The sequence below is a fragment of the Petromyzon marinus genome, chromosome 74 (genome assembly GCF_048934315.1).
Source record: "Petromyzon marinus isolate PM22_M1 ecotype Great Lakes invasive population chromosome 74, UKy_Petmar_22M1.pri1.0, whole genome shotgun sequence".
In the NCBI taxonomy this organism is placed as follows: Eukaryota; Metazoa; Chordata; class Hyperoartia; order Petromyzontiformes; family Petromyzontidae; genus Petromyzon; species Petromyzon marinus.
In genome coordinates this window covers 7,929,090-7,936,082 of record NC_133740.1, presented here as the reverse complement: position 1 = coordinate 7,936,082, position 6,993 = coordinate 7,929,090, and positions in this window count along the sequence as shown.

Sequence of the window (6,993 nt, the reverse complement as noted above, 5' to 3'; positions counted from 1 at the left end):
TGGTGAGTGTACTAGGGGTGAGTGTACTTGTGAGTGTACTAGTGGTGAGTGTAGTAGTGGTGATTGTCTATTTAATTGTGTTTCACACTTGTGATGGGACTTTTTTTAGGATGAATGTTGAGATTTATAAGGGGTTAGGGGTGACCAATAAGGTCTGAATTGGTCTCTAATAAGGTAGGACACTGATAAGGGGTTGACAGGTTTGGTAGTGAAACACTGGTAGGGAGACACTGGGTAGTGAGACACTGGGTAGCGAGACACTGGTAGTGAGACACTGGTACAGAGACACTGGGTAGTGAGACACTGGTACAGAGAAACTGGGTAGTGAGACACTGGGTGGTGAGACACTGGGTAGTGAAACACTGGGTAGTGAAACACTGGGTAGTGAGACACTGGGTGGTGAGACACTGGGTAGTGAAACACTGGGTAGTGAAACACTGGGTAGCGAGACACTGGGTAGCGAGACACTGGGTAGTGAGACACCGGTACAGAGACACTGGTACAGAGACACTGGGTAGTGAGACACTGGGTAGTGAGACACTGGTAGGGAGACACTGGGTAGTGCGACACTGGTAGGGAGACACTGTTACAGAGACACTGGTAGTGAGACACTGGGTAGTGAAACACTGGTACAGAGACACTGGGTAGTGACACACTGGTACAGAGACACTGGGTAGTGAGACACTGGTACAGAGACACTGGTAGTGAGACACTGGGTCGTGAGACACTGGGTAGTGAAACACTGCTAGTGAGACACTGGGTAGTGAAACACTGCTAGTGAAACACAGGGTAGTGCGACACTGGTAGGGAGACACTGTTACAGAGACACTGGTTGTGAGACACTGGGTAGTGAAGCACTGGTACATAGACACTCGGTAGTGAAACACTGGTACAGAGACACTGGGTAGTGAGACACTGGTAGGGAGACACTGGTACAGAGACACTGGGTAGTGAGATACTGGTACAGAGACACTGGGTAGTGAATACCTGTCAACCCATATGGTTTACCCCGTATTCTTGTGCAGGGGAAATTGAAGTTTTCATGTCTGTACGGCGTACAGCCGTTTAAATACGGACAAAAAACATCATGTTTGTCGATTTGTTTGTGTTTCTCCCTTGTGAAGGGACTTTGTAGGATGAACGTTGAGGTTTATAAAGGGTAAGAGGGGACCAATAAGGTCTGAATTGTTCTGTAATACGGTAGGACACTGATAAGGGGTTGACAGGAATGCCCTTCACAAACCCCTCCAAGGTGTTCAGCCGTTCTGGAGTCGACCCACTTCTCCGGAAGACAGAAACACAATGCAGCGGTGTCATCGTCTACGAACTTTTATTATTTGTGTAATGACGACTTGACACACTTCTCTCGAGATGGCACTTTATTGAAGACACGTTCACTTGATGTCAGGCGGGGACCCCCCATCGCAACAGCCCCGAGTCTCCCGCGCATCTCCCCCTTATATACCGACACGAGGCCACGCCCCCCTTCTAGATGATTCTCGCCGACTCTGGACGCTCACTCCACCGGCTGACTCTACCGCCCTCTTCCGTCGCCTGACCACGCCCCCTTCTCGATCATTCCCGTAAGCCACCAATCTCTTCACACTCACAACTGACTCCCCTGTCAGTTGTGAACGACTGATTGAATGGGCGAATTAACTGAGTGTGTATGAGTGAGTGAGTTTGTGAACGACTGATTGAATAGGCGAATAACTGAGTGTGTATGAGTGAGTGACATTGTGAACGACTGATTGAATGGGCGAATTAACTGAGTATGTATGAGTGAGTGAGTTTGTGAACGACTGATTGAATGAGCGAATAACTGTGGTGCCGGACGGGCAACGCTGTCATGGGCAGTGCCGTGGGGGGAGGGCCAATTCCGATTGGCCTTTCCCCTCGTGGTGTTTGTAGCCTCCGCAGCGGCCAAATGGGGACTCTGGATGGGTTCGAGGGGCTGGTGACCCCTCCACCTTCAATGAACTACCACCAAGCTACGAGGCAAAACATTTATTAAGCTTGTGCCGGAGGCCCCAGGGGGACAGGCGTCTATGACATCTCCTGGCCAAACCCCATTTTGTGGAGCCAGGAGACTGAATCCTTACCCTTGGGGCTCCTCCAGAAACAGCAAAAAAACCACTGCGTATGGCGACGTGGAATGTTCGAATGCTCACTGCGGAGGAGAGGCTGCCACTCCTCTGTCGGGAGCTGGACCGGTACCGCCTGGAGCTCTGTGGTATTCAGGAGGTCCGGTGGACCGGCTCTGACACCTGCCACCATGAGGGGTGGACAGACCTCTACTCGGGGCAGGAGACTGCCAAACAACAGGGATCTGGCTCTTCTTCTGAACAAAAGAATGAAGGGGGTGTGGAAGCGTGGCGGTGAGGTGTGGGAAGCTGTAAGCCCCAGGCTACTTTGGGCTCGCCTTCCCATCAACCAGAGGCGAGGAGTGGTGGTCATGGTTACTTATGCCCCCACTGCAGACGAACATCCGTGGAGGGATGCAGGCAAAGCCGATAAGTCAGATCCCTTCTATGACCCCCTGTCACAGGTGCTAGCTAAAGTGGCCCCTCGGGATAGAGTCATCTTGTTGGGTGACTTCAATGCCCGAGTTGGTCATGATGCTGGCACCTGGTCTGGAATCATTGGAAGGCATGGGCCCGCCTAATGCAACATCTTCGCCGGTTAGAAACATTTAGGCTGGCCTGCCTACGATCCATCCTGGGTTTTACCAGGCTGGATTGTGTGAGGAGCTCACAAATTCTTGAAGTCCCATCGGTGAGCTCCTCCGGCAGGCGAGGCTGCGTTGGCTGGGTCATGTAGCCCGCATGCCCAGCCACCGAATGCTGAAACAGCTTTTGTTCGGTCGGATCGAGGGGGCTAAACGGGCGCGGCACGGGCTAAGGCGGTCGGGCGTGGTGCTGGCCACCCACCCCCTCGTGTACCGTCCCGGCCTTCATAGGTGCTCGCTAACAGCACTTGCCCCTACAGTCTGTTAAGGCTATACGGGGGTTCTTCGTGTCTCTGTGCGTACGCGTGTCTCTGTGCGTGCGCGTGTCTCTGTGCGTGCGCGTGTCTCTGTGCATCTCTGTCCGTGTGTCTCTGTGTGGGGAGTGGTGGGTGTAGTGGTTAGCGCTACGCTGCGTGGCGGGGATGCTTGGAGAGAAAGGAAGAGGGGTGTGGTGGGTAGCGAGTACCAGCGACGAGGTGAAGTGTGGAGAGAGAGAAAAAGGAATAAACTGCGGCACTCCTGAACAGAATCTGGTCTCCCTGTGATCCTTGACACCCGGGGACGAAGTATTGCACTACAGTCGTATATAGTAGTGTATAATGTAGTGTATAATGTAGTGTGTGGTGTATAATGTAGTGTATAAGTGTAGTGTATAGTGGTGCAGTGTATAGTGGTGCAGTGTATAGTAGTGTAGTGTATAGTAGTGTAGTGTATAAGTATAGTGTAGTATAATGTAGTGTATAGTAGTGCAGTGTATAGTAGTGCAGTGTATAGTGTAGTGTATAGTAGTGTAGTGTATAATTGTAGTGTATAGTAGTGCAGTGTATAGTAGTGCAGTGTATAGTGTAGTGTATAGTGTAGTATATAGTGTAGTGTAGAATGTAGTGTAGAATGTAGTGTATAGTGTAGTGTATAGTGTAGTATATAGTAGTGTATAAGTATAGTGTAGTATAATGTAGTGTATAGTGTAGTGTATAGTGTAGTTTATAGTGTCGTATATGGTGTAGTGTATAGTAGTGCAGTGTATAGTAGTGTAGTGTATAATGTAGTGTATAGTAGTGCAGTGTATAGTAGTGTAGTGTATAGTAGTGTAGTGTATAATGTAGTGTATAGTAGTGCAGTGTATAGTAGTGCAGTGTATAGTGTAGTGTATAGTGTAATATATAATGTAGTGTAGAATGTAGTGTATAGTGTAGTGTATAGTGCAGTATATATCGGCCTTTTTCCAAAAATTGATACTAAGAATGAGTTGCCAATTTTTTTTGCTCGTGGTGTCCCTCTGGAGGCCTGAGGGGGTGAGATGAACAACCTCCTCCTCCTCCGTTCACAGCAGCCGCCCCTCACACACAACAGGCCGCCGGAGAAGCGATACAAAGTAATAAACCCAAAACAAGAGAAAAGGCGGGAGGTGGGGAATTCCTAATTAGGACATCAGAGACCCCCTCTTTGAGCTCACGGACAATCAGCCGCCACTCACAGGCGAATCCTAAAATAATTTTCCCTTTCGTTGCTATTAATACAACTGGTTAAAGTTCAGGACTTGGCAACAAATGAGTCGACATCGTAGAGAATCCACACGCTCACTACGATAAAAAAAACACACACCAGACTACAATCTGAATAGTGGGTTATTACTTCTCATACATAATATTAACGCTAACCGTTATTCACCTTAAATTGTATTACATCTTGCGACCTTGCAAAAACCAAGGAATGTGAACTCTGACAGTCAAGCGAGTGAGGGCTTGGTTATATCTCCAGCCTCGGGATATCCCTGACCTCGAAAATAAAAAAAGCTCGGATCCCTGGATGCAGACAAGGGAGCGAAAAGTTCATAAAACCCTTTAACTACCGGAGGTAACGTCTAATGATGACAATGTTCAATCACAAATCCTGGGAAACATAAACCAAAATAATAATGATGCAGTGTTAAACCGAGGGCCAGCCAGAAGAGATGAGGCGAGGTGGGTCGATCACGTGGCCAAGATAAATGCATCCCAAAAGAGAAAGAGAGCCTCCCGGCCGCCTTTGTCTTCCAGCAGCGCGTGATAAGAATTTGCATACGCAGGCAGAGGGCACCTCCTCTTAAAAAAATAAAAATCAAAAACCACGATGGAAACACTACTACGACGTGCGGAATCATAACTGCAAGTGGCACGGTGTCAAACTGCGAGGTGAAATAAATGTTCAACTTCAAAAGCCTCAACGCACCCTTTGCGCGAGGCAAAGGAACGTCACACCGGGAGGGAAGAGCATGGGGGGGAGAGGACTCGACCCGGACAGGGGGCACACCCCCCCCCTCCTCCTTCCAGATTAATTAGTGCAGAGGGTGAGACAGAAGGACGCACTTCGGGGGGGGGGGGGGGGGTGGCAATCTGGAGCATCTGTTTCATTGTGATGGTGGGATGCCTTGAGGCAGGCGACAGGGAACCATGCCTTGACGAAACTCACATTACCTCAATAAATATGACACACACACACACACAAAGATAAAGATCCCCCGTATAGCCTTAGCAGACTGTTGGGGCAAGTGCTGTTAGCGAGCAGCACCTATGAAGGCCGGGACGGTACACGAGGGCGTGGGTGGCCAGCACCACGCCCGACCGCCTTTGTCTCTCCCGTGGCAATGTTTACTACACACCGCACCAGGTACTCATTTTGAGGCTGAGTCGACCTAGGGGAGGCCCGGGACCGGTTCAGATAATCGTCACCGGTGTTGGCCGTGAGCGGGAATCGAACCCGGGTCGCCAGGTTCGTAGCACAGCGCAGCGCGCTAACCGCTACACTACCGCTCCCCACACAAAGATAACGACAAAGATCCCCCGTAAAGCCTTAACAGACTGCAGGGGCAAGTGCTGTCAGCGAGCACCTATGAAGGCCGGAACGGTACACACACACACGGACACACGTACAGCCCTCCCCCCCACAACACACAGCGAGATCAAAGGCAGTCACGAAAGCTTTAATTCTTTATTAACACACTTCTACGGGGAAGTTACCGTTGCAATTTTATCCTAAATGTGCACCCAAAGCCTGTTCCCCCCGCAATATGCGCTTGTTTACGGCTCTCTCTCTGGCCCCCTCCCCCCCAACTCTTTTTGCTATTTAAAGCTTCTGTTCATCCCTCCGGCCCCCCCTCTCTCTCCCTCCTGGCCTCTCTATCCGTCTTTCCTCCCTCCTTACCTCTTGGTGGACTTGTGTGTGTGTGTGTATATATATCTACTGACCGTGTACCTCGTATTTTTTCACTCTGTCTATGCTGGGATGTGCAATCCAGAGGTTGAACACGAAATGTAACACTCTTCTGAAATTCGTGGTCCGCCAGGAAGTGTCTAACTGTGTTGTTGGCCTGACTGGCTGTGTTTCACATAATGTTTTTTCAGGTTTGTTGAATTCTCGTCTCTCATCTTTTTCTTCTTTGGTTCTTTCGGTAAAGTCACGTAGAATGAGAATAAAATAATAAATTGATAAAATAAAATAACACAATAATATTCTCACGTTTCGGCCACAACACAAGCGGCCTTCATCAGGTGAAGGGATGAGACTGTCTGGTAGGACAGCGCTGTATTTACCTCCGTGATTTGTTCTTGACACCTGCTGAAGATCGCTTGTGCTGTGATCGAAACGTCGCGATTGTTTTGTTTTAATACAATGTTATTGTACTTCTACATACGTGACTTCACCGGAAAAAAAACCAATGAGTGAGATCAAAGGAAGTTCCGGTCCTTTGTGAGAGAGCATGACGGAGTAAGCGTCTTGTTTTTCTCGCAAGAGACGCGCAGAGGGGAGAACATTTCGGACAATTCAGCTCGACAAGATCCCGGCTACCAGCGGCAGAAGACGGCGACCATCAGCTCGACGGGAAGACTCGCGGCAGCTCGGGAAGAGGACAGCAAGGCAGCTCTGGGGCATGGCCTCGTGATCGACAACAAACACGTGCGGTGAATCGCGGTGAGGAGGAGGGGGGGGCGGGCGGGCGAGGCGATTGCTCTCCGCCGAGTTCGGCGTGGACCGACAGAGCATCGCTCGAGAGTTATTCTCAGCGACAGGCGATCAACCCAGAAAGAGAGAGGGTGCCAGCTGCCAGCGGACGAGCGTCGTGCCGGCTCGGCTCATCCAGCGGGGGGGGGGGGGAAAGATCCCGACCAGCCGCCCGTGTGGAAGAAGGGGAGCCCAGGCATCCGTACGATACGCGCGTCGCCACGCGTTACGACGCATCGCCTGGCGTCTGCTTGATGCGAAGGGTCGCTCAAGGACACGTTCCC